The sequence below is a fragment of the Papaver somniferum genome, chromosome 4, assembly GCF_003573695.1.
Source record: "Papaver somniferum cultivar HN1 chromosome 4, ASM357369v1, whole genome shotgun sequence".
Taxonomy (NCBI): Eukaryota; Viridiplantae; Streptophyta; class Magnoliopsida; order Ranunculales; family Papaveraceae; genus Papaver; species Papaver somniferum.
This window is the reverse complement of record NC_039361.1, coordinates 43,601,124-43,612,360: the sequence shown is the minus strand read 5'-3', so window position 1 is coordinate 43,612,360 and position 11,237 is coordinate 43,601,124. Positions and strand designations below refer to the sequence as shown.

The following is an 11,237-nucleotide window of genomic DNA, read 5'->3' as shown; positions in this document are numbered from 1 at the left end:
AATTTATAATTAATTTAATTCGTTAATAATAATTATTATATTTTTAATAACTATTTAATCATAATTATTATTTCTATATTTTTAATGAAATTTTAGTTAAGCTAAGTTCAACATGATACTAATTGATAAATGCTAGCGTTACTTTATTAAAAATTATTATTACTATCATTTTCATCGTTAATTACTAATATAAAATTTTATTATTGACATTGATGGTTGAACTATTATTCTAACTACTCTTACAAAAATTATTAAGTCCCAAAATATCATTAACATTTATGTAATTAGAATTTGTTTACTCTTCATATAAGTCAATGTGTTCGGTAACTTTCTATGTGATTTACAAGATCTATCAATAATATTGATCTTACTATTTTTATAATATTAGATTGTCTACGTGTCCACGCTTTTTAGATTAATTATTCTTAAATCCTTATTAGCTAAACTTATTGGTGTATCCTACAACTTTTACTTCATTACATATACAAACAATCGAACAAGCAAATCAATCAATCAAATAAATCTCTTATCCATTGATAGCTTTTAGTGATTAAGATTTATCTCACAACCCAACCCATTCTAAACTAATCTAGTTCACTAACTGGCACTGACTATTTTTATCTTCTCCCATATAAGATCTAATAGTGAGCTCTCATACCAACACTGTAGCGCCCCTTAAGCTAGCAGCTGACTAATCCAAGAGATTAACTAAATAAAGAGGCACTACGAATCTAATTCAAATACTTAAACATTCAATTAAGAAATCTGCTACAAAACTTATCCCAAAACTAACCCCTCTCAGAATATATATACATGAACTTCTCTCTAATGATACATATACAATAGTCAATTTCTTTACAGATACAATAAACAACATAATAAACATAGCAGAAGTTAACTAATTAACGGAGTCAACACTTGTGGCTTTCGCTGCGCAACTTTGATCTGTCTCTGAAAACTGAACGTGAGAATAATTAACATTTAACTTCTAAGTAATCATAAGCAAGATTAAGAAAAACAATAATGTTTTCCCAAACATTAAATAGTGACCAAGTCACTGAGATATACAAACACGAACATGGACAAGCTCTTTCTTCAACAATGTATACTATTCGTGCTAACCACACTCATTAGCTATTGATATCACCAAGACCATGATGACCCATAATAAGCATAAAAGCTGAATTCATGTAGGTATGAATATGAAAGAGCATATCCTCACAGAAGTAAACAAACATGTATATGGACAAACTCCTTCATCAAACAATGTATAATATTCGTGCTAACCACACTCATTAGCTATTGATATCACCAAGACCATGATGACCCACTCTATGCATAAAAGTTGAATTCATGTAGATATAAATATGAAGGACCGTATCATATATACCACACGTGGAAATTCCCATTTTTCATAACAATTCATATAACAAACAAACAATTCAAGTCCTTTACAAACTATGGAAAGATTAACAGAATCAACAGAATTATCATAATGCAATTTAAATAAAGCATGGAATGCATAGACAGACAATGCATGATTTGTTAAATATAAACTTTTGTAAAAGAAACAACAATAGTTACAAAAGAGTCAAATGTATTCCCACCTCTTTTGATGACAAGCCACGTCTACCTCGAGATCCACGATCCACTGGTTCATCCTTTGAATCGATCGTTGTTAATATAGACTAACTGTTAATCACACGAGAAGTCTAAGAATCTAGCCAAAATGGCTCATACAAGAAACATACAAGTCTTTCTAATGATTCTAGGCCCATTTAAGGTTCCATATCTTTTATTTATCTATCTTTAGCATGTCTAAGGTTCACTAATTGAATTGGATTGGTTTTATAGTCCAATAACTAAGACTTATGAATATCTACAACATTGTAGAAGGAATCAAAGGCTAACTCAGACCACAAGTGGTCTGAATCATCAACATAAGATAACTAGTCCTAAACCCAAGTTCTCTAAATAGGCCCATTAACCAAAGGCCTGGTCCAATTGGTCAGTTGATGGTCTCTAACAGTCAGAAGGGTCAAGTAACGGTCAACATCCATCCAAGGTCAAGCCCTGGTCAAGTCAATGGTCTACTGATTTGGTCACTAAGTTAAACCGATTCAACTCAGTCAGACACACTGAGTCAGCTAAAGAAATTGAGTCAGCTAAACTGACTGGAATGACTAACATGTATACTTCTATTGCAGACAACTTCAACTCTACTTCTTACATTTTCATATCTACCAAACCAAAATTATACATTCATTCATAAAACAAACTTTGAAGTACAAATACAAATGCAAGCTAAGCCTATCTGCAAATGCAGTAGTTGCAACATTCTTTCTACATTCAGCTAGCTACAATCACCCTTAACAACTCCACGATCCTGCACATACTAGACAAACTTCAGTCACATCCCTTGTACAGAACCATCACTTGTATCTCCAAGTCTCACAACTGCAGTTCAATCCAACATCCCCATCTCAGTCCTTGTCTGCACAATCTGTAAGTTCAGTAGCACCATTCTCTTGTTCAGTTAACCTCAAACCAATACAACTCTCCGATCCTTGTTCTTGACCTGAGCCATTAACAACATCACCTGCAGCAGTTACACCTAACTGTCATCTACACGCCACAAGCAATTCAACCTCATTCTCATGAACAACATTCATTCATTCCACTATTTTCAGTTCCTTCCTGCACAACAACTTATTAACACTCTGGTTCTTCTTGTAAACCAGAACCACCAATAATTTCATCTGCAATGTCTAGTTTCAGCCATTCAAAAACTTCTCAAATCAACACTTACAATCTCATATACACAGACACATCCTCATCAAATGCAAGACTAATTCCTAACTAAATTAACATTAGCACAACAACCTCCAGTTTCTGAAATTTCAACTACACTTCATAATCACAATCCCTATCCCATCTCAATAACATCTCAAATGAAATCTCCATAAGCCATTTATTCAAAACCACCAACACAAATACAGCTCTTACAATATTACTTCATCCATCTCAATTCTTAGTTCACAGACTAACTTATAAACTCAACAATTAGAATGGAAACAATTCTTAACTAATTTTACTGAGATAACAATTACCTCAATTTGGTTTCACCCCAACATTTGATTCCAGCGGTTGTACCAACTTCTTCTTGTAAACACAATCAAAATCAATTACTCTTTGGTATTAATCTTCTTTTCTCAAACTCAAATTAAAACCTTAAATCATTATCAGCACCATCAATCCTCAGATGAACTTTAGATTGATTCTTAATCCCCAATTCGATTTCATAACATCCATTCAACTCGTTAACTCAACCGAACCCATCTCGAATCGAACTCCAAATAATTTACAGAAACCTTAATTTTTAATTTGGGGAAGAACAGAACATGAACCCTAATTTCTCCAATTCTTCACGAGCAACTCATAACAAAAATCAACCTTCTAATCTTCATCTACAAGTTATAATCTTCAAACCCATCTTCTAATACATCTGATTCATCACTAATTCGAACTCTAATGCAAATCTCTGAGAAATCCTTACTTCAGAACCCATCTTCGATTTATAACAGCTTCAGACTATCGAATAAACATCAACACCTGTCTAGCTTCACTAAGTTTACTAATCTCCCCCTGATTAACTCGCTCGATTCAAAAACCAAGCTTCCGAGAAGAAAAGGAAACGAAGAACAGAAGAGAAGAAGAGAAATAAGAAAAGAGAATGAGTTTCTCTTCGGTTGATTTTGCTGATAAGACCGATGGATTTACTAATCCACACTCTCAGCTGGCTAAGGGAAGTCCAGACAGGTTTATTGTGAAATGACGATTTTGCCTTTTACCTTAATCTAATGCAATTTTCTTCCTCTGGTATATCCGAATGACACGTTCGAGTAGCCTATTTCGCATAACTTTTCGAGTTCTATCTAACGGTACTAGTTTCGTATCTAGATCGTTATTAGATTAATTCCTATTAATTATCGCTTGTGTTAAACTAATCAAGTTATTATCAGCTAATACGTCTCTCGACTAGTCTAATAGCGTTGACGAGTTTGAGGGTCTTTACAGCGTCTGTCAGTTTGGATGCCATAACTTCCAGACTGTTTATCGAATTTTCCCTTTTGATACGTTATAGAAAAGACGTAGGTGAACAACTTTATTTTAGGATGTTTTGCCTAGTCCCTTGCCCATTTGTACAAATTTAAGTTTTCCTGGATGTTACCTCAGAAATTTGAATTTTTGGTTTTAAACATTGAGAACAATGTCAAGTTTAAGTGTGAAGGAGTAGTTAAGCATGTTTCAGTAGTATATTAGTATTAGTATTCACTTTCTTAGGCTAGTTTTAGTATGTATTTACTAGAAAAAAAACCTCCATATTTCTCTGTTATTTGAAAGGGGCAATACGATGTTGGGGAACCAAAATATTTTTATTGACAAAATAAGCGGTGGATTTATTAAAATTCCTAACTAAAAGACTTTGGTCTTTTTCGTCCTTGACAAATTTTAAATGACATCTGCGTCCCAAAATTCATGCCATTTTTTTGTTGTCCTCATTTTCATGTTGTGCAGGACAATTCGGTTTACACTTTGTTATCCACCACATACATTCTGGACAATTCTCTTTACACCTTGGTATACACCGGGTTGATAGCGAGGACAACATGGACAATCTACTTTACACCTTGGTATACAGCGGGTTTGATAACGAGGACAACATGGACAACTCGGTTTACACTAAACTAGCGCGAGCTGGACCTATGGGCCCGTGTCGATGGACTCCACTTTACAACATTGCAACCGAGATTACAACAAGTGAAAACTGAAAATTAATACTCCCTCCGTCTTTTTAATAGGCTGGTTTCTATAAATAAATGTTTCCAAAAAATAGGTTGGTTTCCTAATTGGGAAAGTCAAATATTATTTTAGTATTTTTGGACCATTTTCTTTTAATTTCTTTTACTAACAAGTGTCATGGGACCATTGCACTTCATTTCTTTTATTGACAAGTGTCATGAGGACCACTTTCAATGATTAGTTCACTTGATTTCCTTAATTTTCTATGAACAATTAATTTCCTTAATTGTCATGAGGGAGTAAAATTTTAATATTATTAGAACAACAAAAGTTACATCGAAAATAATATTATTTTAATGACTCCACACCGAGGACACCGCGTTTGGTGATACTCTCTACACCACTACCCTTCCGATAAATAGAAAAATAGAAGTTTTCTCTTACTTCTTCGTTTCTCGTTTCGTTCTTCACCGATGAACTCTTCTGCTAATCGATGGAAGTTTTGAGATGAGTAGAATCGAATTTGATTGATTTGGAGGATTCATTTTGTGCCTGATTATCTTAGGAAGTAACGATTTTGACTACACAGACAACGATTACTTCTTCACGGTTTCAGGGTGTGTTCTTCCGGACTTATCAGCTTCTTTTCGTTAGAACTAATAGGTCTTCATTTTAACTCCTGTATTTCATAACTACGTCAATTGATGAAACTTCGTTTATTTATTTTTCTGATTAGGGTTTTCATAAAATTTAAGGTGGTGCTGGAGTGTTGTGAGTTTGAACCTTGTTTAGGTCAGTATTAAAATCAATAGAGATACAGATTGCAAATTGTGCATAAGGAGTGTCTATTAATGCACATGTCAATGTGGTCATGTCAGATTCGTGATAGATTGGTTGAGATTATTGGTACTTTGAGATTTGGGGTTTTTTGAAAGCTTCTTAGTAGAAAGCATCAATTTCAAACTCATCATACCCACAGGCCGGAGGTAATTTTTCATGGCTACATATAGGAAACTAAAAGTTCCTTTCAATGCCCATGTTCATCAATATCATCATAGCCTAGTTTTTTTTTAATTTGGTGAATCAAATTTGTTTTTTGGCTAAGGTGGGTGACATAGAAGTATAGAACTCTCTTCAGATCTTACTAGCTGGAAAGTATTTCTTGCACACATCGCGCACTTCTTCGTAAGAGTTGTTGATTTTCCTTCTCAATCTAATCACTGCTGATTTGTTCAGAAATTGAGGCTAATCTCGAATTTTGTCTTCTTGAAAACTGAAAAAATTTCTCGGTTCAGTATTAATGAGTACGTATATCTTATTAAGTTTTTAATTTTACTATTGGAGCTATAGCAGTGTCGTCACTATGTTCAACGAAGGATTGCCTCATTACAGGGGTGGCCTTACCTTGTCTATAGTTGTATGTCATATCTTTGTTTTTAGTGTGCTTGTGATTAACTAAGTTTGCTTACCAATCGATGCTATGTTGTCGTTGTAGGTTCCAGTTTGGTTAGTTCCAATAAAGGATTGCCTTATTGCAGGGGTGACCTTACCTTGTCTATAGTTGCAGTTGATTATCAGGTACTGTCTCTAGCTCCGACGAATGCAGCTGTACATTTTGTTCTTATTCAGTTAATATTCTCAAAGGCACACTAAGCCTTGGATAACCCATTGTTCTCTTGTGATTACAGAGAGGTTACAGTAGTAAATTTAACAACCATTACTTATGCATATTATGGATCTTCATACGGATAGTTTGTACGTCATATCTTTGTTTTCATGTGCTTGTAACTAACTGAGTTTGCTTTCCCAGTTGATGCAATATTGGTCGTTATAGGTTCCAGTTTCACACACCTTTAGGTGAATTTGGCTGTGTTATGACTACTTTAAATGTGCATTTAGTAGGCTCATGTTCAATGCAACATTTGCTAGCATGGAGTAGAGATTTATGTTATGTTTCAATGATTTAATAGTAAGGGATCTGTGGCACAATGGTATCATGTCTTACTCCATGTCCGAAGCTTGTGCCTTTGGTTCAGTCAGGTTCACTACCTCATGTTTGGAACTAATAGAATTTGCTATTAATCTGTCGTAAGGGCTCTGAGAAAAACACTATTAACTCTTGACTTTTGTTTTAAGCGAATGCATATTTTAGATTTTGATACTGGTTAGTTATTCGAAGTTGAAGTAGCAATTTTTTTGAGATTTTTGGGTTGATATAATGTTTGTTTTCTATTTTCTGTGTTAGTATGATAAAGATTAGATATAAATTATTGCAAGGCCCTATAGTTATACAGGTTTCTTATGCAGATATATAAGTTGTTGATGTATCTATTTGTTTTGCTTTCTTCTTTTGAATGGAACTAACCTTATGTGCAAGCTAAGGCTATTTAGCAAAACAAACACAGTAAGTTTCTAATGCCGGTACTATCACTATCATAGTAACTTTACAATGTCAAAATATCCTTTAAATCTGACCTTGGAATTCTGTTTCAGTTTAATATAACCTTCTTCCACATTCTCTAGGGCCCAAGTTTATCTGGATCAAGTCATATACTGTGTGTGTCTGAGCCAAACGAGAAACTTTGGAGTTTGGTGTTGGCGCTTCGAGCAAAATGGAATTCCTCTGATTCTAGAATGTTTATCTAACGCTGTCGGAAATACTGTGAATAATGCACTGGGAGCCGTGTATTATCTTTGTAACTCTGTGAATAAGGAAGAGATCTTAAGCCTGAATGCTGTCCAACTGTCAAGGGGATTAAAGCCAACATGTTTGTGTTTCTTATTTTCCCTTGTCCAGTGATTGTATGCGTAGTCATGTAATATTTGAGCATAACTTTGTTTTTCTAAATCTACGTGACTATATATATATATAGGTTCCCAAAACTCCACTGGCTGCAATATCACCATTAAATCCTTTATCATTGAGCTGCTTATTGATTTGATGCCCACTTTAGCTTACTTTTTTTATTTTCTTTTGCAGTCCCTGGAGTCCGAGCGTGTTGGCAACACAAAGTTTATGCATCAACAAGTAATGGATTATGTCCCAGTGCATTTGCACAGAACTTGTTGTTTCAAATAGTGACACCCTGATTTACTTCAGTTTATTGTGTTCCTAGCATACCCTGATAAACTAATAATAAGTAAATTGGAGCCCTGCAGTTGAAACGAGTTTCAGTATTACAGAAAATTATTTGGGGGAGGAAGGAGCGGGAAGTGTTGAATCAATGTTGAAATTCACTAAGGGGGGCATCTCCCAGCGTAGGGACCTGGCGTGGCTTGCGGCAGTATGAACAACACCTTTTTTTTCGAAAATGCTTTGTTGTCTCCGCAGCTGTTGATGTACGTAACAACCTACATTTAGCTCCCCAAAAGCTAAACCTATAGGTTTACTGTTGAAGATAAGATAGGATAAGAGAGAACTACATATGTGGGTTCGTATTGATGGTGATAAAGGTTGAGTGCAGGAAAAGGTTGACTTGGAATGGGTTAAATGAAGGTCAGGGTACTCGGTGGTTTGAGAGAACAAGTTTCGCTGATTCTGGAAGTCAGAGGTGAAAAAGTTAAGGGGGTCTACGTGAGTGTTGGGCATGCATATCATACTTAGGTATTCAACTGTGAGATCTCCTTATGCGGCAGTCAACTCTCAGCAACAATGGGAACTGGACAGCTACTTAGACAGAGAATTTGGTCTATGGAAAATAGTAGGCTCACCCATTTGAGGTGAGTGGAACAAATTCAATTCCAAATGTTGCACAGTTCTATAGCATTTTATTGGCATCTACTTATACCATCTCATGTGCCTTAATTTCCAATATTATATCAAACTTGTATGTAATTGTTTTCGAGTAAACTTACATTTACTAATTTAATTTTGTGGTTTAAGGTAGTTAAACTTAGCTTGGAAGTTTGGATAAGCAAGAACAAGAAACGGTATCTAGCTGGAACCAAAGAGAAGTAGGAGGTGCCTCTAGAAGGCAATGAAGAGTGGAAGTGTCAAGAGCTTAAGGGATTGGTGGAGCTGCACACGTTCTATATTGCTTTCACTTTCTTAAGCATACATCCTAATGCTTATCGAGCGCAAATTAATTTATTTGCAGATACTCGCTTCATCTGGGTGACATGTTCTACTTTCAAAGTTGGAGGACTGTCTTAATCAGTCTTCCCAACCTGCTGCGCTGAGCACTAATAAGGTACTCACCATTCTTTACAACTCTGTAATCTTAGTTATTGTGAATGTTGCTAGGTAGTTATTTAAAAAAAAAATATTGCAGGCCAGCTCTACATTTGAAAGCAAGTTACTGTTTGCTGGATATCTAGAACCGCAAGTTCTTGTATAGAAATGGCGAAAACCATGAAGAATGTTGCAAAGTTAGCGTGCTCCATTGTAGTACAGAACATGTTCTCCTTAGCGTGCGCCCTTGGTAATCCAATTCTTTCACCAGCAGTAACCTATCGTAAAGAATTTATAAGTTGGTATAAAAATGAAGAAAATGTAATCTTCTCAATTGATCGATCTTGTTACACAGTCTGTTGCGGAGACACACTGTTGGCTTCGAGAAGTCATATGGAGACAACGCATTAAATTGTTGCCTCATGTGGTATGAGGAAGAGATAAGATTTCAATTTGACATGGATGGTGAGTGGGTCCACTTGAGTAGCATTTTTAACATACCCTCTCTCTTTTTTCTACTCGCTTGCCAAAACAGACCTCATCTACCACTCTCTCTCTCACTTAATAGACTTGGTGGGTAGGCCTAGCAATGGAAGAATATCCGTCGGATATTTAGAAACCCGATATCCGACAGGTTAAGCACTACCGGATATTCGATATCCCATAATATCCTATAGGATATCAAAATCAGATATCGATTCCGATAGGCTAAGCTGTCGGATATCCGATAATATCCGATTATAACAAAAAAGCTTAAAAACCCTTGTAAAGCATTTTCATAATTGACACTTATCGGATATTTATCCGACAATATTCGATGCTAGACTCGAAATTAAGATAAATTACAAATAAGTTCCTATATTATCGGATATCGAATATTAACATTTCGGATGGGGTTTAATCCGTTTCCGATATTTAAGGAAGAAATATCCGATAAAATATTTGATCAGATATTCGATAAAACGGATAAAATCTTATAGGATCTCGAATACTCGGAAACGGATACCGAATATCGAACAAATATTGACAGGCCTATTGGTGGGGCAGAACGCACTGTATATGAGGTTGTGGTGCAGTTCCTGGTGGCAGTGGTGCAACCCGCTTCCCCTCTCTATTACCACCATCAGTTGCTCTGTCTCTCTCTCCCCCTCCCTCCTATATATATTCTTCTTAGTGGTAGTGATGGTTGTAAAAGATTAAAGGTTCACAACAAGGTACCTTGTGCATTGAGTTGGGTTGATTTTGCAGAGAAACAATCTTTTGCAGTATAAGAATGGACATTGGAAAAACAAGCTTTTTGTGTGCGAATGGGATGGTAGTATAGTAGAGTACGGATGCTATACTGTTATTCTGAGGACAAGATTTTAACTACTATTCAAACGAACTTTCTTATTACGTTTTTTGATATGATATTTTTGTGTATGGGATTGTAAATTTGGATTCCTGGTTGGATGTTTAAAGTGGGTTTTATTTCTTTTTGGTAAATGCGGAATCTAATAGCAATTCCTATGGAACTAAGAAATCTGGAGTTTGTTCATTTTGCTCCCACTATGAAAAAATGGATGTTCAGACCATCAGATTTGTTGGTTTGAACATCGAGTCGTTAGAACCAGCGCGCGTCTGTGGAAATGACGGGCGTCATGTCTAGCAACGCTGGCGTCAGTAAAGAAAACGTCAGTGTTTGAATGTTGAACGCGCGTCTTTATTAATAGCGCCCGCGTCTATACTTCAGACGCCAGAGTCTGACCCAATGTCGCCAACGGCTCAATCAGAACGGCCAGAAAAACTTTTGATCCAACGGCTACATTTTCTGAAATCTATAAATACTCCTCATTTCAACCCTAAATTCACACATTCTACACATTCTTCTTCTCTTCACTCACAAATCTTGATCAAACATGTCTCGACCCCGGTTAGTTCAGCGAGTTCCGTGTGCTAAAGAAGAAGATGAATCTATCTGCAGAAACTATGTTTTTTTATCTACTCAGCTTGCTTCGGCAAACTATCCATGGGTGAATTTCTGGACGGTTATTCACGATAGGTTCTGCAGTGACACTCGTAATCCCAGTCGTCGTTCTATATGCGACATAGAACATCGTTTTGGTACAATTAAGAAAGAAGTAAGTGAGTTTATAGCTTTAACCAAACAAGTAATTCGATACCGATTGAGAGGTGAAACTGATGCTGAGATGGTAATAAGATCTTTGGCTGCATGGCGAAGATGGAAAAATGTGGCTTTTCCTTTCGAAAAATGTTTTGAAAT

At 35.8% G+C, this 11,237-nt stretch overlaps 1 long non-coding RNA gene across 17 annotated transcripts; it reads left to right on the top strand.

Annotated features, from left to right (window-relative positions):
* Window positions 1–5,202: 5,202 nt before the first annotated feature.
* LOC113275293 lies at window positions 5,203–10,708 on the top strand. Of its 17 annotated transcripts, XR_003323528.1 has the most exons (10): window positions 5,203–5,420; window positions 5,540–5,595; window positions 5,682–5,789; window positions 5,909–5,988; window positions 6,099–6,107; window positions 6,299–6,381; window positions 7,327–7,571; window positions 7,784–8,523; window positions 8,687–8,993; window positions 9,075–9,490. It is a non-coding gene; the product is annotated as an uncharacterized LOC113275293 (long non-coding RNA). The 17 variants fall into 17 exon arrangements; XR_003323527.1 differs by lacking the exon at window positions 6,099–6,107; XR_003323534.1 differs by lacking the exons at window positions 5,540–5,595; window positions 5,682–5,789; window positions 5,909–5,988; window positions 6,099–6,107 and adding an exon at window positions 10,223–10,708 and having other exon boundaries at window positions 5,203–5,466; window positions 9,075–9,224; window positions 9,330–9,439.
* The last annotated feature ends 529 nt before the right edge of the window (window positions 10,709–11,237 follow it).